We start from the raw sequence: 24,523 nt of genomic DNA, 5'->3' as shown, positions 1-24,523 counted from the left end.
ATACAAAAAGGGAGCACCAAAATATGCATTAACTAGAGAAATTTACCTCTTTTTTTTCTTTTCTTTCTTTTTTTTTTTTTCAGGGCCACACTTGTGGCATATGGACGTCCCCAGGTTATGGGTCAAACTGAAGCTATAGCCATTGGCCTACACCACAGCCACAGCAACGCAGGATCTGAGCCACGTCTGTGACTTACACCACAGCTCATGGCAATGCCAGATCCTTAACCTACAGAGCAAGACCAGGGATCAAACCACATCCTCATGGATTCTAGTCAGGTTCATTAACTGCTGAGCCTCGAAGGGAACTCCCTTCATTATTTTTGAGTCTCTGCTTTTGACTTTCTATCACTCGGCATGTTGTTTGGCATTGCACAGACTTAGGACTAATGGTTATAGTTGAGACTGGGAAGTAATTTTTTAAATGTAGATGGACTATGCTCCCTGAAAGTTTTTAAATTTCATACTTTTTACCCATTATTGCTCCTATTGTTACTTTGCAGCTGTGAAACTTAGTCTACAGCTAGGGAAACTTCAGCCCAGCCCCTGGCATAATTTTCAAAACTTCCTCCCCCAAAAGAGCTGAATTCACAAGATAATCCTGCCCTGTTGAAGGTGCCAGAGTCAGGTGGCTGAGGAATATTAGCTTTCATTCCAGGAACTAGGGAATATTGGCACTTGCTTATGCTTTATGCAGTTTCCTGAGTCAGAAGCTGAATGACAAAAAATACACATTTACCAGTACCCCCGTAAGCCCACAAACTGTTTCCACCGCTGCTCCCCAGCACATTTCAGCCACCATCCTTCCTCACTGGCTGGAAAGGGCACAGGATGCACAAGGATTTGTCAAAGCAATGCTAGGGATGCTTCAGAACACGTCAATAAAGCAGAGGTAACCCGAAGACTGAACACAAAGAATTTCCGACCTAGCCCCAGATTTGGAATATCTGCATGAGGAATACCCACCTCAAGCAAAAAGGAAAACTGACTGCAGAATTTTGAAAGCCTGTCTTGGTTACTGAGAGCTCATTTCAACAGCTGGCTAAACAATATCACCAACTTAGTTGACTAATCAGTTCAATTTCTTCTATTAATACCCTTTTACCTGACTGTACATTTACATTTGGAACCAGTCCAGCTGTTGCTGCTACCAGATGGTTTATAGATGCATGCTGAGACACATCTGAAAAGAAACATCTGGAAACCTTCAAATCACATTCTTCTTGCTAAAATATCCCTGGGGGAACAGAGGCCTCAAAGAGAGAAAAAAAAAATTCAAACTTTTAGTGTATATTGTGAAGGATGTGAGATATTAAAGTTTTTCTGTCTTAATTAAAAGTTCCAGAGAACAAAACAAAAATTGACCTAAAATTCTCATTGCAAAAGCATTAACACTGTGCATAAAAGGGTATCGCCTTTCAAATTGCATTATGAAGACGTCATTTATGAGAGCGTCATCTTTAATACAAGTTTCTGAAAATGCCCCACCGCTCATAAGGTCTGGGCTCAAAACCATTTGTCCAACAGTGGTGACAGATTTGCACTGACCCTCTACATGCATGTGTGCTCCAAGTGGCCTGGAGCAAACCCCTTCCCTGGATTGTTCCAAGGTTTAATGAGATAATGAACGTGAACGTGCTTTGTAGAATAGCGAACACTTTATAAAGTGTAAAGGTCTACATTAACACAAGATTAGTCGCTGTTGAAGACAAACTGTTTGACGAGAACTCATAGCACAGCAAATAATCATGGGTAGAGCAAAGAGAAATGATTAGCTCAGGCAGATACAAAACCACAACTCAGTCTTTATTTTCAGACCAGCGATCAAACCACCACAATTAAAGAGTCGGCTTGCATTACAGATCTGGGCTGGGATGGGGAGGCCATTCTCATTTTTTTTTCTAACTTTGAAAGTACTCTATATCGAATATTATCCTAATCTGGGGCTTCCTTCCCTTACTTGTGATTTCAGACTTTCTGGGGCCACAGGGTTTTTATCAAGCATCCAGGAAATCCTCTGCTGAGCCAGCCCTGAAGGTAGTCCGGACAATGTGTACCGACTAGGCCCTGGTAAATATTTATTAAATGTATGAATGAATGAGCCACCTCATATATTTCAAATTATGTAAATACCATTGAATTTATATTAACTATTGCTGTATAACAAACTACTCCTAAACGTAATGGCTTAAAACAACAACGATCTGGGATTCCCGTCGTGGCTCAGGGGTTGACAAACCCGACTTGTATCCATGAGGACACAGGTTCGATCTCTGGCCTTGCTCAGCAGGTTAAGGATCCGGCATTGCCGTGAGCTATGGTGTAGGTCGCAGACACAGCTCTGATTCCACCCCAAGCCTGAGAACTTCCATATGCTGCGGGTGCGATGCAAAAAAAAAAAAAAAGACCAAAAAAAACCCCGACAATCTGTCTTTTTTCATGATTCTATTGGTTAGTTGCTTGGGTGGTTCTGCTAGTTCTGCCTAGGGTCACTCATGTGGCTGCGTTCAGCTGGCCATCAGCTGGGCAGCTGGGCCTCTCTCTCCCCTCATGAAGCTAGACCAGCTTCTGTACCTGCTGGCAGCAGGCTTCCAAGAAGGCAAACCCCCTTGGGCAAGCACTCCCCAAGCTGCTGCTGTGTCAAGCTAATGATTAGCTGAGTAGGTTCCTCCATCCAGAGTCACTGTGGCAAGAGACTAAACCAGGAGGCTGATTCTTTTTGGACCTATCTACAACATGATGACTCGTTAATTGCAAATTCATTTAAAAGAGTTACTGAATTCATAACAGCTTTTGATCATAATGTTTTCTCTATCATCAGAATGTTTTTAAAGTTCACATAGTCTTCTGAGGCGCCACTAAATGGTTTGGCATTTTAAAGGGACCTTCGTAGTCAAAAGAGATGGGAAGAATTTTAAATATTGTTCTTAGTGATATGTTTGGGATGAGATTTAATATATTTGGAAAATCTTGCTTTACTTTATTATATTTTCTACCATACGAGGACCATGAGTGTTAAGTGAAGAATGTTTGAAAATTAATTCACTTCTGCACATTTGCTAAAGAAATAAGATGGGGTGTCTGTTCTTTCTCATCCAGGGCAGACCTTGTCACGCCAAACACCTCAGGCCCACTCCTGGCTCCTATGACTTTAATCCAGCAGAAATCAGGGATAAAGTACCAAAGGCCAACATTTGCCAAAAAGAAAAAAAAAGAAAAAAGAAAAAGAAATCATTGTAAAAAGCTGGCAACTGACAAATGTAAAGTTCTACTTTTTTTTGAAGTTGATTTACAATGTTGTGCTGATTTCTGCTTCACGGCAAAATGATTTTTTTATGTTCTTTTCCATTATGGTTTGTCAGAGCGCATTTAATATAGTTCTCTGTGCTCTACAGTAGGACCTTATTGTTTATCCCCTTCATGTGTAAATAGCTTCCATCTGCCAACCCCAACCTCCCACTCCATCCCTCTCCCAAACCCCTCCCCCTTGGCAACCACACGTCCCTTCTCCTTGTCCATGAATCTGTTTCTGTTTGTAAATAGGTTCATTTTTGTCATATTTTAAATTCCACAAATAAGTGATATCATATGGTGTTTGTCTTTCTCTTTCTGACTTCTTCACTTAGTATGAGAATCTCTAGTTCCTCCCATGTTGCTACAAACAGCATTATTGTGTTCTTTTTTATGGCTGAGTACTATTCCATTGTATATATCTACCACATCTGATTGGCTCTGAGTCTGGGTGGACCATTGGAGGAGTGGGATTGCTGGATCATCTGGCAACTCTATTTTTAGTTTTTTGTGGAACCTCCATACTGTTTTCTATTGTGGCTGTACCAACTTATGTTCCCACAAACAGTGTAGGAGGCTTCCCTTTTCTCCACATCCTCTCCAGCAGTTATTATTTGTAGACTTTTTAATGATGGCCATTCTGACCCACGTGATGTATTACCTCATTACGGCTTTGATTTGCATTTCTCTAATAATTAACAATGTTGAGCATTCTTCCATGTGCTCATTGGCCATTTGTATTTCTGTGGAGAAATGTCTATTTAGGTCTTCTGCCTATTTTTCAGTTGGATTCTCTATTTTTTTGTTGTTGAGTTGCATGAGTTGTTTGCATATTTTGAAAATTAAGCCCTTATAGGTCTCTTCATTTGCAAATGTTTTCTCCCATTCTGTAGATTGACTTTCCATTTTGTTTACGGTTTCCTTCACTGTGCAAAACTTACAAGTTTGATCAAGTCCTGTTTGTTTATTTTTGTTTTTATTTCTATTGACTTGGGAGACTGACCTAAGAAAACATTGGTACGATTTATGTCAGAGAAGCTAAAGCCTCTACTTTTAAATATATTCTGTGGTCCTGGCCAATGACTGTAAAGTGAGAAAGGCATCAGAGAGTAACAGGAAAGCAGGCAGGAGGAATGGCAGGTGATCGATGTGCAGATTGACAGACGATCTAGTGGTCATTCTGCTCACAGGGGTGAGGGAGGGATTTCCTTAAGTTTATGGAAACTGCAGGCAGAGTCTGGTGCAGGGTTTCTTGGGTTTGGCGTTCTACCATGCCCTTCCCTCCGCCCCAAATTCTTACCTTCACTTGTCCATCAGAAGGATTCCCACACCAAACCCAACATCTTTCCAGACCCAACTAAAACTCCTCCTCCTCCTCAGGGAAGCCTTCCCAGCTCCTCCTTCAGACAGAAGAACTCTTCCTCCAGGATTCTCAAAGCACTTGCCCATTTTCATCACCCAGGCAGTCCCGGAGCAGAGCATCGCACAGCAGATGGACATAAAAGGAGGGAAGGAAGGAAGGAAGGGGAGTTCCCTCGTGACCTAGTGACTAGGACTTGGCGCTTTCACCGCTGCAGCCCAGGTTCAATCCCTGGCCTAGGAACTAAGATCTTGTATCAAGCCACTGCTGCTGCTGCAGCAGGAACGCAAGGAGAAAGGAGAGAAGACTTGCGAATATGAAGAGATGGCGTCTGATTGAAATTTCAAGAGAGATTGGATTTTTAAATCGGGGAAGGAGCTCAGATTTAGCCTGTTTGGGGGGTCTACTGCTAGACCCTCCTTTGGCTGCCTCCCCGCTCCTTCCCTTCCAGGAGTGGGGATGTGAAGCCCTGCTGTTAAAAGCTGGAGAGACAGATTTTTCTGGACTCCTCCCTCCCTTACTCCTGTGTGAGCTTGTAAGTTACCGGACCTCTCTCGCCCCTTCATTCCTTTATCTCTGGAGCCAGAGCAGCAATATCCACACTCTGGGTGGCTGATAATGTCTCTAAAACATGCAACCCAATTCCTGGCCAGGAGTAAATGCTGGCCCTGTGTTGTTATCATCAGCTGCCCTCAAGGATTCCCAGTGCCTATCATGTTAGCAAGTTCATCAGCAGCCTGACCTCACAGCTCTCCCTTAACACATTTGTAATCCTTGGTGGCCACTTCTGCCTGCCCAGGCTTCTCCCCCTGGAGGTCAGGGTCCAGAGTCAGTGATTTTTTGCTAGCCTGGTGTGTGTTTCTGGGACTCCGAGGCTCTGGAGACCCCCGTGATGGCACCCAGCCCGGGAGCTGGTGTCGCAGGAATTTTCTGCAGTGTCCCCTGAGAGTTCTGTGTGTGTGTGTGTGTTGGCAGCAGCTGCTGAGGCCAGAGAAGCTGGGCTGCGAGGCGCGGCCCCTCTTGGGAGGAAAGAACTGGCCACCCACCTGGAGGGAGCGAGGGGAAGCGGGGCAGCCGCCCACCCCAACTCTGCTTCGCAGGTGGACCAGAGCCGACTTGGTGGGTGTCTCCTCACTCAAGGGGCTCCTCAGAGGGGAGGGGGATGCGAGCTAGAACTCACCTGTACACGTACCTGCTTCATTTCTGAGCCTCTGTGACCCTCTGGAGCAGGGCCTTCTACGACTGGAGAAAGGTCCCTTCTACTTCCATTTCTTGAAGCTTCTGTTACATTTTTAAGAAATGGATAAATGCCAAAATGGGGTCATGAAAAGGACAATGTATACGTTATTCATTGATTTTTTTTTTTTAACAAAAAAGCACTAACTGGATGACTACATTTGGAGATAACATGGGGGTCACATTTCGGGCTTCCTGTGCAGGGGAGACTCGGGCCCTCCCAGCCCTGCCACCTCCCACCTTGCTGTCCTGTGTGGTCCTCGCCAGGTCACCAGGTCGGTGTGGGAAGTAGGGAGGGGAAGGGGGGACACGTGCAACCTGTGTTCGAGCGGGGAGGGGGTGGACCCTGAAGGGAAGCGGGCTGGTACTGGGCCTTGTGGGGACATAGCTTCCTCCCTATAAGGATGTGAGGGCGACCAGAGGACCCCAGTCATTCCTGCAGTGGTCCACCCAGGCTCAGAGCCAATCAGGCCCGTCTCTGGCTATTCCTTCCAACCTGGGATCACAGCCACATCCCCTTATTGCAGGAGCAGATCCCCACACTCAGCCCTGGGCCCCAGGAGCACTGCCTACCGTGCCTGGACTTGTCGATGCTCCCCAGGACCCTGGGAATGAGAGGAGGATTGGGGAAGGGAGGGCGCTGGGGCAAGGGGGTGGACGGACAACCGCACACATGATCACGGAGGCATCAAGGCTCCCCCGTGTCTGAAAAGAAGACTTCGGGCCCCTGAACTGTGTGGAAAAGATGGGTTGAGGGAACTGGATGGGCCCAGCCCGGTTTGACCAGGCCCGGAGCTGACCTCTCATTGTGGCCTCTCAGTGCCTGAGGCTGTCCTTGGTCTAGAGAATGCAGCAGGAGAGCCCTTGAACTTGTCCTTGGACCTGCTGACCATGTTGAGGGCTAGTTTGGTTTGGCTCCAAGCCACTGGGTCTGGCCATGCGGATAGAAGTCCCTGGTCAGCTTTCTGGATTCGCAGGCACATAGTGAGGACATGGCTAAGGAGAGACCCTTGCCCTGTGTCCCCACAGCTCTCCCTGGGTCAGGCCAGGCTCGTGGGACAGGCGCACATAATCTCTGAATCTGCACAAAATTTGGAAGCTGCACAAAACCTGGGCACCGCTGCTGTTCCATGTTTGGCCCTAAGGAACCTGCCCAGAGTGTCAAGAGGAATAAGTTTTAGGGCGGGGCACGGGCGCCTGGGGTTCTCAAAATGCAGCACTTGTCCCTTAGGTCTGGATGAAATTGCAAAGGGCTGAACACCAAAGTGTGTCTTTTCTGGTCGCAGCTGCCTATGCTGATATTCTCTTCTTGTTCCTCCACGACCCTTCTGCCTTCTCCTCTCTGCTCCCCACCTCAGGCGGAACTTCATACCAGCATCAAAGGCCCCCCTGCCCTCTAGCTTCCCACCGGGCTCGGCCAAGGAACCACCAAGAGATCCAAGAAGGAGAGATTCGAGGAGGTGGCAGTGGAGGCCCGAGGAGGGCGAGGTAAGGGCGTTTACTCCCCCTCCGGCAGCCCCTGGCCCTGGCTCTCTCCTCCAGCTCCAGCTCTCGGGCTGGATTCCAGTAACTGCCCTTGCACTTGACCCTTAGCCCAAGAATGCTGATGGTTCTGTCTCCCCTTTTGCCAGCACTGCTGCAACCCTCATCTCTCCTTGGCTGGTTTTCCCTAATCTTGCTCCAACAGTCTTTCATACCAGTGGGCTCAGGAGAAGACGGTCTTAATGCCAGGCTGAGGCCTTGAGACTGTTGGGCAGCGCTGCTTTAGATCGAACAGCTGCACACAGACAGCCTGGGAGGGAGGGGCGGGCAGGCGGGATGCAGTGGAGGTGGCTCCCGTGAGAGACACCGAGGGTTGGGGTGAAGGCAGAGGCATGGAGGGCAGCTCCCTGTTCCTTCTGCTACAGGCTGGTGAGCTGTGGGAGAGTGGAGAGGCCAGGTGAGCAGGAGAGCAAATGTGTCTGCTAGAGAAGGTCCTCTTTTAATCAGCTCTTGTACAAAAAGTGAATGGAGGCATTGCTTCTGAGGAAATGGGTACAGGATGCCACCGATTCGAGGGGTCACCCAGGACCTGTGTCTGACCCTGAAACTTAAAACTTGGCTGTGCTGGGGGCACAGGGACACCCAGATAGGAGGGGGCAGGCTCTGGCTCTCCACAGCTCTGCCTCTTACTGGGTCTGAGGAGAGGAGACCGCCCCCTCAGCACTTCCCAGACCTGGACCTGGAACAAGCGTGATTCAAGAAAGTCAGCCAGCAGAGAATTCTGCCTGCTCCCGACTGATCACTTTAGGCTCTTTGGGGCTGACCTTTCTTGGGGTGACTGACTAGGTCAGTGTAAATATTTCTGTCTTCGCCCTTCCTTCACTGTGAGGAAGGGCTGGCAGAAATCCTCTTACAGAATTTCTTCTAAAGAATCCAGAGGAGCCCTCTACCAGTCTTTTTCCAGCCTGGCTGAAGGACAGCGTGCAAAACTGGAGCTTTCATGTGGGCTTAGTGCCATCTAGTGGCTAAGGAGCCACCTTTCATCGCGTGGGTCCGTTGGCCCTCTAGCAGGACGGATATACTCTGACTTAGGTGTGCAGGAAAATCGCCTGGATGCTTGTTAAAAATGAGGACTCCTGGATGCTAGACCCTGAAGCTCTAACTCAGTTTGTCTGGCAGGAATTCAGGAATATATTTTTCTAACTGGCATCTCACATGTTTGGACCACTCTTGGAAAACAGCTCTTGTGAAGACTGTATCTTCTAGGTGTCCGGCTTTGTGTGGATAATCATGTCCACGGACACGCTTCTAAAAACTGTGCTGACCGCGCCCAAATCTGTATCTTCAGCAAAATCTCCTGAGTGTCAGGCTTGTATTTTTTCACCGGTGGCTTCATAAATATCCTAGAAATAGACACCCAGATTCAGCGTCGTTGTCTCTGAATCTCTGTACCTCATCCCCAACCCCTGCTTTTTGGGGGGCCACGCCCATGGCATGGGGAAGTTACTGCACCAGGGATCAAACCCAGAGATCAAACAAAAAAGTGATTATATATTGCGTATATAATCCCATGTATAGTATAGATTATGTATATAATTCTATGTATATTATATATTATGTATATGATATATAGCAATGTTATATGTAGTATTATAATATATAATATAGATCTTCTTCCTCTTCTCACTCATCCCACATTCCCTTTGCCTTTATAACAGGGTGACACAAACTCATTCCTGAAGGGTCTGGGCCCCTAGTAAGTCTTGCCTGGATTGGGTGGCTGTCACTTTCCGTTGACCTTGGTCATGGGCATGGTACTATTTAAAAACTCCCTGAGGAATCCCGCATAGACCTGACCTCCTCCTCTTGACCACCATCAAGGAGCAGCAGCCCAATTTCTCCTGGACAGTCAGGCTTGGGTCATTGAAACTCCCTTCCCCACCTGCTGATTCAGAGTCATGAGGCACTCAAAGTGACTGAGCAGTGGCCTTAACTCCCAGGCCAATGGACTCCTTGCTGTGACTTAAAGGGAAGCATTCCTCCCTTTGGAACAAAGACCTATAGGCCAGCAGAGCATAAGGTCATGGGAACAGGAAGCAAACATTTTGCTAAAGGGTCACCGGGGGTAACTGTGAGTGGTGCCACTCCCGTTCCCAGGGAGTGATTCCTGGACCAGTGATGCTGGGCTATGGGAGGAAAAGCACCACAGGCTGAGTGCTGATTCAGAGTGTCGACAGCTTTCTGGAAAACCCCAGGCCTGCAAAGTACCACCACCTAGCTGATGCTGTAAGTGAGTCTTCAAAAGGCATTCCGCCCCTGAACCAAGCCATCTGCTTCTGGGTGCTGGCGACCGTGGCAGGACCAGTGACTCCCACGGGCACGTGCCCATTGCTCACTTCCTCCTGACTGACGGCCTTTGAGCTCGGACATCAGTTTCTTCCTCCCTTTGGACTCAAACAGAAACACCAGCTCTTCCTGGGTCTTGAGCCTGCCGGCCTTCAGACTGGACCTGCTCCATCGGCTCCCCTGGGTCTCCAGCCTGCCAACAGTAGATGAGGACCTTCTCAGCCTCCACAATCCCATGAACCAATCCCTTATAATAAATAAACCAGTGCGTGTGTAAAGACAGCTACAAATCAACATAGATGTAGGTACATGCATAGGTATCGCCTATTGCTTCTGTTCCGCTGGAGAACTAATACAGATTTTGGTACTGGGAGTAATGTTTGACCAAATAGCTGAGCATCCTTGACCTACCAGAGCTGATATATAAAATTAATCATATCACAACATCTTTTTCTTCTTTAAACTCTCTTAGGCACCACCATATTCCCAAACCAAACCAGAAAACTTGGAAATACCTTTTAGTCTGTCTTCTTCCTCATTCCTCAGACTGTGTTGGTTGAAATCATGGCTCCACCACTTAATAGCTGTGTAACCTTGGGGAAGTTACCTAACCCCTCTGGGCTTCAGTCTCCTAATAGGTAAAGACACTTAATAATACCTACTTCATAAGGTTGAGATTTAAATGAATTCATGTTTGCAAAATACTTAGAAATGCCTAATACCAAGTAAAGGGCTAAATGTTTATTAAATTAAAATAAATTAAAAAAATAAATCCACATAAAGACTATAGAACACCAAAGAGAAAAATTCTTCAAAGCAGAGAAAAGAGAAATTAGCTATAAAAATTGACAGTTAAACAAATAAGCACTCAAAGACAATAACAAACAACAGACTAGAGTGGAATAATAATTTTAGTTTATTGAAAGAAAAAATAACTAGAATTATGTAACAATAAAAACATTTTTCAAATATACAGATAAAAGAAATTAATTTTTAGGCAAACAAAAACTGAAGGGGAGTTCCCTGGTGGCCTTGTAGTTAAGGACTCAGTGATGTCACTGCTGTGGCTCCAGTTACTGCTGTGGCTTGGGTTCGATCCCTGCCTCAGGAACTTTCACATGCTGTGGGCACAGCCAAAAAACAAAAACAAAAAACAAAAAAAAAACCTGAAGGAGTTGACCACTAAAGACCATCCCTAAAAAGAATTCCAGAGAATTCTTTAGAAAGAAGAAAAATTACTCCAGAAGAAATATCTGATGTATGAGAAACAATAATGAGAAAATAAGACTGTGAAAATGTGAGTAAATCTAAGTAATATTGCCTATATAGTACAGTAATAATGCCTTATAAAGTTTAAAAAGAACAGTAACGGCATGACAATAGCAGAGAAAGTACATGAAATTTAAGGACCTGAGGGCAGAGAGGGGTAATGTGAAAGGGACAGGCATCCCTTAGAGGCTTGATAGTGAAGGGAAAAAGGAAGAAACGTCTGAATATGTATCCTCAGAAACGGAGAGCATCACAAAATCAGAAGCAAGCCCCTACACACACACACACACACACACACGCACACGCACACGCACACGCACAAACACACAGGCAACCCCCCCCCCCCCAGTTCGTCAAGGAAACTGAACTCCATTGCAGCAACAGAAGAGGGCGCTGTTGAATTAAGAAACGCTGTAAGCCAGCCTCAGCCTCGCTTCTACATGAGCAGGGTCTGAGACCAGGGCTTCAGGAACAGCATGAGGGACTAGAGAAGAAGTAAAGCGAAGGCGGGAAAATCAAGCCAAGCGTGCACCATTCGGCTGCTTACTGCTATAGGCAACAGAGCTTGATTTTGTGGGGGACCCTCTGTGGAGCCCTGTAAAATACAGAATTGTCTGCCCTGAGCATAGAGGCAGTTTAAATGTAATTTAATCCCACTTGTTGGTATGGCATCCATGGAGGGGTGCTGTTTGGATCTCCCTTCAAAAAAGGATTTGCGGGTGTTCTCATCGTGGCGCAAGGGAAACAAATCCAACTAGGAACTGTGAGTTTGCCAGTTCGATCCCCAGCCTCACTCAGTGGGTTAACGATCCTGCATTGCTGTGGCGTAGGCCGGCAGTTACAGCTCTGATTAGACCCCTAGCCTGGGAACTTCCATATGCCACGGGTGCGGCCCTAAAAAAAGACCAAAAAAAAAAAAAAAGGAATGGCCAGGGTTCCTGTCTGTCATGGCTCAGCAGTTAACGAATCTGACTAGCATCCCTGAGGAGGCAGGTTTGATCCCTGGCCTTGCTCAGTGGGTTAAGACTCCGGCATTCCCATGAGCTGTGGTGTAGGTCGCAGATGCAGCTCAGATCTGGTGGTGTTGTGTCTGTGGTGTAGGCTGGTAGCTGCAACTCCAATTCGACCCCCAGCCTGGGAACATCCATATGCTGCGGGTGCGGCCCTAAAAAAGAAAGAAAGAGAGAGAGAGAGAAAGAGAGAGAGAGAGAGAGAGAGAGAGAGAGAGAGAGAGAGAGAGAGAGAGAGAGAGAGAAAGAAAGAAAGAAAGAAAGAAAGAAAGAAAGAAAGAAAGAAAGAAAGAAAGAAAGAAAGAAAGAAAGAAAGAAAGAAAGGAGAGAAAGAATTTGCCATTGAGTTGCAAGGAATGCACTTAACCGAAACCTCCAGCTGCGGTGCCCCCAGGATCCGCCTTGGCTTTGGAGCCAGCCGCGTTTTTCTGGGACAGTGCCCAGGAGTGAGCACAGTGTGGGTCCTTAGGCCTTTGCCATACATAGTTACAGATTTTTTTCTTATGGTAAGAACTTTAAAATTCACTCATCTTAGCAACTGTCAAATATGCAAACAGTACTGTTGACGAGGGTGGCCGTGCTGCACCTTACAGCCCTCGACTTAACCTATTTTATAACTGGAAGTTGAGACCCTTCGACTTTCTTCACTGATTTTGCCTGCTCCCCACCCCCTGGCTCTGGCAACCGTCAGTCTGTTCTGTGTATCTATGAGCTTTGGGGTTTTTTGTTGGGAGTGGGGAGAGTGCCACATGTAAGTGAGATTATACAGTATTCATCTTTAACTCATTTCACTCAGCATCCTGCCCTCAGGTTCGATCCATGGTGTTGCAAATGACAAGATTTCATTCTCTCTTATGGATAAATAACATAATAATATATACGAATATACATAAAACATATTTATATGTAAAATATATATTTTTTCTTTATCCGTGCATCCATTGATGGGCATTTAGGCTGTCTCTACATCTTGACAATTGTAAATAACGCTGCAATGAACATGAAGGTTCATATATCTTTTTGAGTTAGTGATTTCATTTCCTCTGAATACATTCTCAAAAGTGGAGTTGCTAGATCATGTGGTGGTGCTATCTATAATTTTTGGCGGAAACTCCATACTGTTTTCCATAGTGACTGCACCAATTTCTATTCCTACCAATAGCATCAATTACTGTTTTTAGCTTTGAGGCTTCAGCAGAAATTCTGAGAGCACCCTAAACGTCCAATTCAAGATGAAAAGATGTTCAACCTCTCTGTAGTCATAGAAATGTAAATTAAAGCAATAATGAAATATCATCATAAAGCTGGCAGAAATTAATAAGAGCAATAACAATCAAAGTTGGGCAAGACCTGCAGGGTGCTGATAAGAATGTGGCTATCATTTTTTTTCTTTTCTTTTCTTCATATGGAGCAAGGAGACTTTTATACCTTGAAAATACTAATTACAGTTCATGGTAAGGTTTGCCCAAAATATTTTGAATGCCTAGTTTACCTTCAATCTTCAATCTCAACCCACAAATTGTTTTGTTCTATTTACAAATCTAGCAGTTAAAAAGAATCACAAAACCTATCGTTACTGTCTCTTTGATCAATGTCAAGTAACAACTAACAGAGTAAACCCTTCTTAAACATTTACTTCATTTATTTTTAATTGATCACATTTCCTTTGACATTTTGAAAGTACGATCACAAACTCAATATATTGGGTTCTTCCAAGTAATTGAAAGCCCTATCGTGACAGACTTAACAAGAGCAAAATTATTCTCAGCAATTTTGTAAACTAATAAATCAATCTTGTAAATTGCAGTGTGTCAGATTCTCTTAACCATTTCCAACATCATAAAGACAGAAAAGCAGACAAAGCTTATATAAAGCAGTAGAATGACTTCCAGACCTGTTACTAATCCCATACAATATAGCCCACTGAAAAGTTCTATATGCAGTGTTTCATTATCTCTCTACTTAGTTCGTACCTGTTTAGAGTTATAAATTGCTACTTCAACCACAGGAAATAAAATTACAATCTTAGCTGACTGATTCCATTCAAACTGCAGGTAGAGAAGTTGACTAGTTGTACTGCTTTGTTTCAGAAGCATCTGCACCCTCCTTCTGTACCACTTGCTTACCTGTCTGTACCACTTTTTCTAGAGAACTGTGTTGACACAGCTGGAGGCGATGAGCCTACGTGGATGGGGTGGTCATTCCAGCTTATGGGGCCACAGGCTGACAGGTCTGTGGAGAGCTAGCTTCTGCTCCACACCGGAGGGGAGGGAAATGCCATGCCAGCCACCACCACCCCACCCCAAGAATGCTCCGCATATTTACTTCAACAAGCTTCTATGACAGGCTTTCTTCCTTGAAAATTTGACTCTTGGTTTAAAAATAAGCCCTTCCAGGAGCTCCATCGTGGCTCAGCAGAAACAAATTCGACTAGTATCCATGAAGATGCAGGTTTGATCCCTGGACTCACTGAGTGGGTTGGGGATCCGGTATTGCCGTGAGTTATGGTGTAGGTTGCAGAGATAGCTCGGATCCTGAGTCGCTGTGGCTATGGCGCAGGCATGGGGCTCCAGCTCTGATTCAGCCCCTAGCCTGGAAACTTTCATATGCTGCAGGTGCAGCCCTAAAAAGCAAAAAAAGTAAAAAAATAAAAAATAAAAATAAAAACAAGTTGTCCGGGAGTTTCCATTGTGGCTCAGTGGAAATGAACCTGACTAGTATCCATGAGGATGGGGGTTCGATCCCTGGCCTTGCTCAGTGGGTTAAGGATCTGTGGTATAGTTCGCAGATGTGGCTCGAATCTGGCGTTGCTGTGGCTGTGGTATAGGCTGGCAGCTGTAGTTCCAGTTCAACCCCTAGCCTGGGAACCTCCATATGCCACACCTGCAACCCTAAAAATACATACATACATACATACATACATACAAATCCTTCTATACTTGGCCAGGAGGAGTACCAGTGTAACATTCTTGTGTGTGAATGTTTGGAGGGAAAAGCCCTTTCATTTCAAAGGTAGCCGTGGTTGAAACGCAAATACATATTGGCGTCCCTCATAAATTGTCTTGATGTATCATATAGTTTGCCAAGCATCCTCTTGTCCTCTCCCTGCTCATCCCAAGTAGAGTCACAGACACACTTCCCCTGCCGTGACTTCTGTCATTAAGGCAGGAGATGGAGAAACTAGGGGCTAAGATATGTGTCGTTTACATGGACCCAATACTTGGCCCCCAGGGGTGAGCCTGCACAGCCTCAATTAGCAGCCTGATCCTGCTGCTGCCTTGCTGGTCTGTCCAGGGCTAGGCTTCTGTCTCCATGGTCAGCAAAACCCTCCACCCAAACACTGAAACCCTCCCCGAGTCCCCAGCCTCCTTGGCTGGGACCTTCCTGTCCCATGGCAGGGTTTCCTCAAGGGTGGCCCAGGATCACGTGAAGCAGAATCATCTGAGGTGTTAAGACAATGAAAGGTGAAAGGTGATTCTTCTTCTGCCCACCAGAGTCTGGGCGCCATGCCCTCAATCTTTCTTGTCTCTGCCTTCCTTGGACCTGGAGGTGGCATCCAGTTCCCTGCTGTGAATGGCCCGGAACTACGACTCCCTGGACCCCAGATTATGGGCATCACCTCTGACCAGCATGACCCCAGCACAGAGCCACTTGTTGGGTATAATTCTCAACTATTTTTACTTAAATTCCAGCTTGTTCTGTCTGTGTCCATGGCTTGGCTTCTCTTCTTGCTTAATTTGACTCCGCTGCTTTTGTTTTTCATTTCATGATAATTTATTCCCCAAGCGCCCCCCCCACCCCCCGCTGCCGCCCCATTTGACAACTTGAAATGCTAATGACATGCTTTCATTTCTCTCTTGGCTGAGTGAAGTTTCCGCCTCATTAGGACATTCTCTGAGGGGCCACCAATCACAGACGCGGGGTTCAGGCCAAAGAACTACTTCCTTCAGCAAGTCATTGGACCAGAAGCCCGGACTGAATGGTGCAGCTGCGGTGTGATGCGCTTTCAGAGGGGGAGGCAGCCCCCTTCAGAAAGGCAGAAAGTTCTCTTGGGAAAATGGAGCTTTGGGGTTTGAGCTGCAAAAGGAACAGGCCGCTCAGCCGCTGGGTTGGCCAGGCTCCGAGGAGCACGCCCCTCCTGGGGGGCCCTCACCTTGCCCTGAGCACCTGCCCCTGTAGGTTGTAACCCTCAGGATTTTTCCCCTGCTTCCTGGTAGGTAGCTGATAGGTGGACCCACACAGGTTATGAATGGTTTGCTGTGTTGCCTCTCTTTTCTTTTCTTTTTCTTTTTTTTTTTAGGGCTGCACCCAGGGCATATGGAAGTTCCCAGGCTAGGGGTTGAATGAGACCCGTAGCTGCTGGCCTACGCCACAGCCACAGCAACACGGGATCCAAGCAACATGCAACCTACACCACTGCTCACAGCCACGCCAGATCCTTTAACCCACTGTGTGGGGCAAGGGATCAAACCCATCATCCTCATGGGTACTAGTCGGGTTCATTACCACTGAGCCACAATGGGAACTCCTGTGTCACCTCTTTTCCTAAGCGTGTCTAAATCTCCGTGAGACACCTGCAGAGCCATGTTGTGTCTGTCACACCTTAGGATTATCTAGTCCAAGTCCTCCATGGACAAACACATGAGCTCAAAGCAGAGAATCACTTGCAGAAACACTTTCTAGGGAGGGGTGGAGCCTGAGTGTGAGCTGTCAGAGCCCTGCCCTCCTTCCAGAGCTTCTCTGCACCTGCCTACAGACACTCCTACATGGGAAAAAGCAGGATGCGCCCCAAACCCTGTCCTCCTCCCTCTGTCCGCTGCTGCCTCCAGCCTTCACCTCGCCTCTGCACACCAGACTCATGTGTCTGTCTGTCTTCTGAGAGCTCTTCCTGGTGTCCAACCAAACTTATCCAAACCCTTTCCCCTCAACTTCTCCATCTCAGTAACTGTACGTCTGTCCTTCCAGTTGCTCAGGTCAGACAACACGGGGTCCCCTTGCTCTCTTTCTGTCATGCCACGTTCCATCCATTAGCACATCCTGGCAGCTCCATTTTCTATCTGAGATCCACCTCTTCTCATCACCCACACAGTTAGACCAAGGCCCTAGACAGCATTTGCTTATGTCGCATCAGCCTCGTGAACCAGGCTCCCTGCATCTACACCTGTCACTCTCTGCAGTCTGCACGCCTCATAGCACTCAGCGTGAACAGGGGCCTTCACCACTCTCTCTTGCACCCCTCCCCAGCTCCCATCTCGGGGTAAAAGCCATGGCCCAGGGGTCCTGCAGACCCGATACAGCCTCAGCACCCCCTCCTCTCCCTTCGCTGCTCCCTGCCGTCCTTACTTTGCTCCAGCCACCTGGCCGCCTTGTCCTCCATCCCATGTGCCCCACCTGCCATGGGCGCCAGACCTTTGTTCACTTGTCCCTCCTCTACCAACCCTCTCCCCCCAACCTTGGCACTCACGCCCTCACCTGCTTCAGGCCCTGCTCAAATATGACCTCAAGGAAGAGGCTTTTGACCGCCCTACATAAAATTGTAATGATGCCCCCCACCCCCCATCCCCTTGCTCTGTTGTTCTCCGGAGCACTTACCTATTGGACGTGTCTTACAGGTACCTGCTTATTTGCCTTTTTATCATCCTACTCTAGAGTACGAGCTCCAGGACGGTGGGGAAATTGCTCTGTCCGCTGCTGAGTCCCCAGCATGTAGAGTGCCACTTGGCACTGAGTAGCTGCTCCGTAAATATTTGGTGACTGGATGGATGACTCTTGTGGCAGAAGCTGTATGAGGGGTTTTGTGTTCACCATCTCACTTCATCCTTGCACACCTGTAAGACAGGTGTCAGTATCCTCATTTTCCTGACAAGGAAAGGAATGCTCAGAAGGGTTAAAAATTAAAAGGTTCGCAGTGCTTTTTGCTGGTAATTGGTAGAGTCAGGATTTGAACTCAGTTCTAATGGATTCAAAGCCCATGCTGCTCACATAAAACCAAACTGAAGGAATCAAACATATCCCCTTTCTTAGAAAGATTTGCACTTTTTTTTTTGCTGCATGCACAGCATATGGAAGTTCTCAGGCCAGGGATCAAATCTGAGCCTTGGCTGCAACCTACACCACAGCTTCAGTAGCACTGACTCTCTAACCCACTGTGCTGGGTTGGGGGTCAAACCTGTGCCAAATCCTTAACCCGTTGTGCCACAGCAGGAACTCCAAGGCTTGCATTTTAAAAGTACTGAATCCCTTATGATGGGATTTCATCCACTCTGGCATTAGACCCCTTCCAGCCCCTCAAGCCATTCACATAGGTGTCTCTCCCTGTCTGTGCGTCCATCTGCAGGGAGGGGAGCCTTTCCAGGTCCCTTTCCTTGCAGCCAGCCTGCAAGAGCATCCCCAACATGGGCAATCATTGTTACTGCGGTGCTAATTCTGTCTCGCCTGCAGCTAGACACTCGCATCTCACCAAATCCTTAACCAATCCTGGGCTGCTCTGGAATTGTGATAAAATGAGCGATCCCATGTTTGCCTCTTCCCCTTTGAGTGCCCCCTGAGCCTTCCCACCCCTTTGCTGGGGTGCCCTCCTTCTGCTGTTCGCACTTAGAGCCTTTCTTTCATTTCACATTCACAATGTGTACAGGTGTTCTCTCCACCCCTAGGGGACACACATACTCCGAGCTGTTGTCCCCTCTCCTGAGCTTCTGGAGGACAGAACCAAGGGTGCCTTGTGGGAGTCAGGCGGGGCACGATAGGTTGGGGGAACACCTGTAAGAAGTAGATAAGTCAGGAAAGGGAGATGTGTGTTTGAGGTGCAAGTGGGCTAGTGCGGCTGCATCCTGCATCGTGGGCGGGCGGGCACGGAGCAGTCGTGAATGCCGAGCCTGGAGAGCACAGCTGTGAAGGTCCGTGGGGCAGGCGGTGAAGGGTGCAGGGTGAGGCCAGATACTGCGTGACCGTGAAGGTGACCGTGACCGTGGTTGTTCACAGTTCACTGTCCTCCCCCCTCCCCACCCCCCACTGCTCCGGGTGGGTCAATTCTCAGCCAGTGATGTTTCAGAAAGTCAGCCTGCCAGGCTTTTTGTTCTTGGTTGATAGCTGGATTCCTACCTCCCACCAAGGAGTGAATATCTGGACCCTCACCCCCTGGGCAGCCTCTATTCCCCATGCTCTCTCACCTCCGGGACACCCCTAGGCTTTCTGCTGTCTGCCCCTGCCCACCCCCATCCCAGTGAAGACCTCGCACATTTCTGGAAGCCGGGGCGTCCCAGCGTCATCACCCTCCAATTAAGGAGCAGAACCCCTCCAAGAGCTCAGTGTCCTCTGTGCGAAATGGGCGAGTCACCTCTTCTGGCCGTTGAGAAAAAGAGTGAATTCAATGCTAAGATAATGAAGCTTTCTCTTGGGATGAAGAAAGCTGGCAAGTATGTTATTCCTGTCCTGGATACGCTATACAATCATAACTTCTGCCGAGCCCATGAGAGATCTGAGTTCACAAGGCAACTAAGTAAACCAAATTCCAGGAGGAGCAAGGCCCTCAGAGGCAAGGTGGGTCACACACAGTGTCTCTCCTTTAGCAGAGCCAGAGAGAACGATGAGACTGTCAAACAAACAAGTCAAAAGTAAATTAAAGTTTAACAAATTCTTGGAGGTCAAGGATGGGTCAGCATGGCAGTTTGGAAGAGTGGGGCCCCAGACTCCAGGAGAGCTCACTTCGCTTGTAGGCTCTTCTTCATGAGCCTGTATGGGTTGCTTGCAAGAAAGACTGGGGGCAGGCAGGAGACTGCCAAGAGTCTGCTCTGACACAGATGGAAGCAGGTAATGATGGCTGAGAGGGACAAACACAAAGCCCCGATTGCCTCCCTGGACCCTTTTCTCCTGGGGAGCAAGATCTGTAAGCCGTTAAAGGAGGGAGAGTGAACCTGTTAGATGCATGACTTCTGGGAGAAGAGGAGGAGGAAAACCCAACTTAGGAGAAGGTAGGAAACTCTCCCCCAAGAAATAGGCAAACATCTATCTCTGCTGGAAGAAGAACAGAAGTAAAAATCCTCTACCCCCAGGGACAGCAAGAAACATCTTAGGTCCAGAATTCTATACTGATATCAAGAAAGGGGAGATGAACAGAATAGAATGGAGAGCCCTGAAGTAGGCTTGTATGAATGGAGTCAACTGATCTCTGACAAAGGATCAAAGGCAATACCTTGGAGCGAAGACAATCTCTTTTAACAAGTGGTACAGAAACAACTGGATAGCAACATACAAAAAGATGAATCTGGATATAGAACTTACACCCTTCACAAAAAATAACTCCAATGTATTAAAGACCTAACTGCAAAACACAAAACTATAAGTTCCTAGAAGATAACATAGAAAATCTAGATGATCTTGGATATGGGTAATTTAGACAACAACAAAGACATTTCATGAAAGGAAGAACTGATAAGCTGGACTTCGTTAAAAATTAAAAAGTTCTGGAGTTTCCATTGTGGCTCAGCAGGTTAAAAACCTGACATAGAGTCTATTAGGATGCAGGTTTGATCCCTGGCCATGCTCAGCAGGTCAAGGATCCAGCGTTGCTGTGAGCTGTGGTGTGGGTCGCAGACTTGGCTCGGATCCCAAGATGTTGTGGCTGTGGCATAGGCCAGCAGCTGTCGCTCCAATTCGACCACTAGCCTGGGCACTTCCTGGAGGAACCATAAATGTACATTACTAAGTGAAAGAATCTGAGAAGTTTACATCTGCAGGATTCCAAGCATATGACATTCTGGAAAAGGTAAAACCTTAAAGACAGTAAGAAGATCAGTGGATGCAAATGGTTAGGGAGGAGGGGGGACAAAACGCTCAAACACTGAGCATTTCTGGGACAGTGAAAATACTCTGCATGATATTGTAATGATAGATAAATGTCATTTCACACCTGTCCAAACCAATGAAATATATAACGCCTAGAATGAGCCCTAAGGTAAGCCATGGCCTTCAGCTAATTCTGATATGTCAGTGGGTCAATAGGTCATCATGTGAAACGAATGTGCCCTCCTGCTGGGGGATGCGGATAACAGGGAAGGCTCTGCAGGCATGGTGTCCGCACGTGGAGATAGTGGACCTCTCTGTACCTTCCTCTTTATTTTCTGCGAACCTACAACTGTTCTAAAAACAATCTTTTTTTTTTTTAGTAATTAAAGTAATGAATGAATTAGTGTAGGATATAAAATGAAATCACAAAGAAATAAGCAATACAAATAAAAACAGAAAAGAATGAACAAAACAAACAGAAGAACTGCTAGGAATGTGGTAGATAGAGAGCCTACCACATCAGTAACCAAAGTGCAGGCAAACGGTCCAGGAGTCCTACTTCTAATTAAGATGGAAAAACAGTGACCGTGTTTACCCTCCTGCCTAAAATTTTAACACTGGACGAAATACACAAAATAGTGGTTTTCAAGACCCTTCACATTAGGCAACGGAGGCCAGTGAGCCCTGCGAGATGGGGAACAAATCAAGGTGAGACCCTGACTGCCCAGGCTGACTCCTTTGGGAGAGATTCTGGCTGGGGTTCAGGAAAGGTGAATCTGGAAAAGCCCAGAAGGCTCAGAGAGATAAGAAGGCATTGTTCCGAGTCCAGAGCTGCTAAGGTAGCTAGAATTGCAGTGGAGTGTGCCAGAAAGGAGAGCACTGTACCGAGAGAGAAACTCAGAGGCCAACAGAGAGTTGCTTTGGTGATTTCTAAGGAGAACTGCTGAGTGTATTAGTACAGACACCGAAGAAAGTATCACCCTTAACAATCGGAGGGAAAGGTACCTGGCCTCACACTGACTGGGAAGAGTGCCTGTTCCCACCGCATAAGCCCTGGGACATTGGGTGGAGCACTCAGAAAAGCCTTCCTCAGCTGCGAAGCAATTATCCCCAGAGTAAACAGGACTCTGGTCCCACATAACTTATCTTAAAAGGAGGACCTAAAAGGACCAAACAACTTCCGAGTAATTTTATCCCAGAGTAAAGCTCAGGATTATTTATAGGAATACAAACCTATCTAACATGCAACCAAAAAATTCACAATGTCTACCTTCCAATAAATAAATAACTAGGCATTCAGTTCCTGATGTGGCATAATGGGATTAGTGGAGTCTTGGGAGGGCTGGGACGCAGGTTCGATCCCCAGCCTGGCGCAGAGGGTTAAGGATCCGGTGTTGCCCCAGCTGTGGCTTACGTTGAAACTACAGCTCGGCTCAGATCTGATCCCTGACCCAGGAACTCCATATGCCTTAGACTGGCCGAAAAGGAAAAAAATAAAGATTACTAAGCGTTCAAAGAAGCAGAAAAATATGATCCATGATGAGGGGGGGAATCAATCAAGCACTTGAAAACAACAAAGAATTGATACAGATGTTAAATTTAGCTGACAAGGACATTAAAATAGTTATTATGGAGTTCCCGTCATGGCGCAGTGGTTAACGAATCCGACTAGGAACCATGAGGTTGCGGGTTCGATCCCTGCCCTTGCTCAGTGGGTTAACGATCCGGCGTTGCCGTGAGCTGTGGTGTAGGTTGCAGACGCGTCTCAGATCCTGCGTTGCTGTGGCTCTGGTGCAGGCCAACAGCTGCAGCTCCGATTAGACCCCTAGCCTGGGAACCTCTATATGCCACAGGAGTGGCCCAAGAAATGGCAAAAAGACAAAAAAAAAAAAAAAAAAAAAAAGTTATTATAACTGCATTTCATAGTTTCAAAAATCTAAGTAGAAATGTGGGCAATATCAAAGAAACACAAATCATGTGTCTGAAATGAAAACGTACAGTGGACTGGATTAACAGCAGATCAGATATTGCATACAAAGTGATTAATGAACTTGGATAGTTTCTATCACTATCTTTTCGAGTTCACTAATCTTTTTCCCTGCAATGTCTAATCTTTTGTTAATCCTGCCTGATATATTTTTTATTTCAGACACCATAGTTTTCATGTCTAGAAGCTCATCTTGGATTTGTTTTCTACCTTTCAGTTCTTTGCTTTTCGTGTTTAATTCCCCCCCCCCAGCTTTTCGAATTATTGTTTTAAAGGGGTTTTTTAGTTTGTTTTACTAATGCTATCATCCATATCAGTTCTGGTGGTTTCAATTGATTGATTTTTCTCTTCCTTAGAGTCATATTCTTCTGCTTCTTTATGTTTGGTAATTTCTGTAGGATCCCAGTTATTGTACTTTGCTGGGTGCTGCATATTTGGGTATTTCAGAAGTATTCTTTTTCTTTTTTTTTTTTTTTTTTTTTTGGTCTTTTGTCTTTTTAGGGCCACACCTGTGGCATATGGAGGTTCCCAGGCTAGGGGTGAATTGGAGCCTTAGTGCCAGCCCACGCCACAGCCATAGCAATGAGCGATCTGAGCTGCATCTTCGACCTACACCATAGCTCATGGCAACGCCATATCCTTAACCCACTGAGTGAGGCTGGGGGTCAAACCTGCAACCTCATGGTTACTAGTCGGGTTTGTTAACCACTGAGCCACGACGGGAACGCCTCCTAAATATTCTTGACCTTTGTTTGGATGACAAAGTACCTGGAAACAGTTTGAGCCTCTCGGTTTAAGCTTTGTTTGGCACAATCCAAGCAGCATTCAATCTAGGGCTTTTTTGCCCCATTACTGAGGCAAGATCAGTCTGTTTGCGCTACCTAATGCCTCATGGATTATGAGGTTTGCCAGCCTGGCTGGTCATAACGGGTACTATTTACTTTTCTGTGTGAGTCTAGGTATTGTTCTCAATTATCCATTCAGGGGAGGCTTTCCTCACACAGGTGCAGTGAATAGTACTCAGCTGAATACTTGAGGGGCGCCTCTGTATTTTTCTAGAGTTCTCGTTATCTGCAGCTGTCTCATCTCGGTTACTCTGCCTCTTCAATGCAGGGAACCCACCAGGCTCTGCTTGGTTCCTTCTGCCTGTACCACAGCCTGGAAACTCTTTTTAGGCAGCAAGTCGGGCCAGTTGTAGGGGTGCCCTGTGGTCTCCGGCATCTCAGGCATCACTGTCCCCTGTTACCTGATATGCAATTTCTTGAATCATATTGTTTCATAAGTTTTGTCTGAATTTATAGTTATTTCACATGGGAGGAAAAATCCAGACTTGCTTACTCTGCTTTGGTCCTGGTGTTCTAAACAAGCATTTAAAACTAAGTTCACAGGAGTTCCCTTCATGGCTCAGCAGTTAACAAACCCAACTAGGATCCATGAGGATGCACATTCGATCCCTGGCCTCGCTCAGTGGGTTAAGGATCCGCATTGCCATGAGCTGTAATGTAGGTCGCAGACGTGGCTCGGATCCTGCGTTGCTGTGGCTGTGACGTAGACTGGTGGCTGTAGCTCTGATTCCACCCCTAGCCTGGGAATTCCCATATGCCGGTGTGGCCCTAAAAAGCAAACGTAAGAAAATAAAAACATAAAACAAAGTGCATATCTGAAATTTTATTATTGAACTTAGAATGTAAAATACTTACAAATTCAGACCTTGAAGTTTTTGTAATTTAAAGAAGAGATTTTATTATATCCTAGAAT

General features: G+C 46.6%; 1 long non-coding RNA gene across 2 annotated transcripts in view; it reads left to right on the top strand.

The window, feature by feature from the left end:
• Positions 1 to 3,487, top strand: part of LOC102166460 (uncharacterized) — a 418,456-nt gene extending 414,969 nt beyond the window's left edge. For both annotated transcript variants that reach the window (XR_014844450.1, XR_014844451.1), the window contains 2 exons: positions 1,973 to 2,070; positions 3,100 to 3,487. This is a non-coding gene — a long non-coding RNA (uncharacterized LOC102166460). The remainder of the gene's footprint in view (positions 1 to 1,972; positions 2,071 to 3,099) is intronic.
• Positions 3,488 to 24,523: the final 21,036 nt, after the last annotated feature.

Source organism: Sus scrofa, chromosome 4 (assembly GCF_054392235.1).
Source record: "Sus scrofa isolate SSC_HxYL_T2T_F1_AM1 chromosome 4, Sscrofa_HxYL_maternal_Yorkshire_Landrace_v2.0, whole genome shotgun sequence".
NCBI classification, from domain to species: domain Eukaryota; kingdom Metazoa; phylum Chordata; class Mammalia; order Artiodactyla; family Suidae; genus Sus; species Sus scrofa.
The sequence above is the reverse complement of the archived record's forward strand: the minus strand, read 5'-3'. Positions and strand labels throughout refer to the sequence as shown.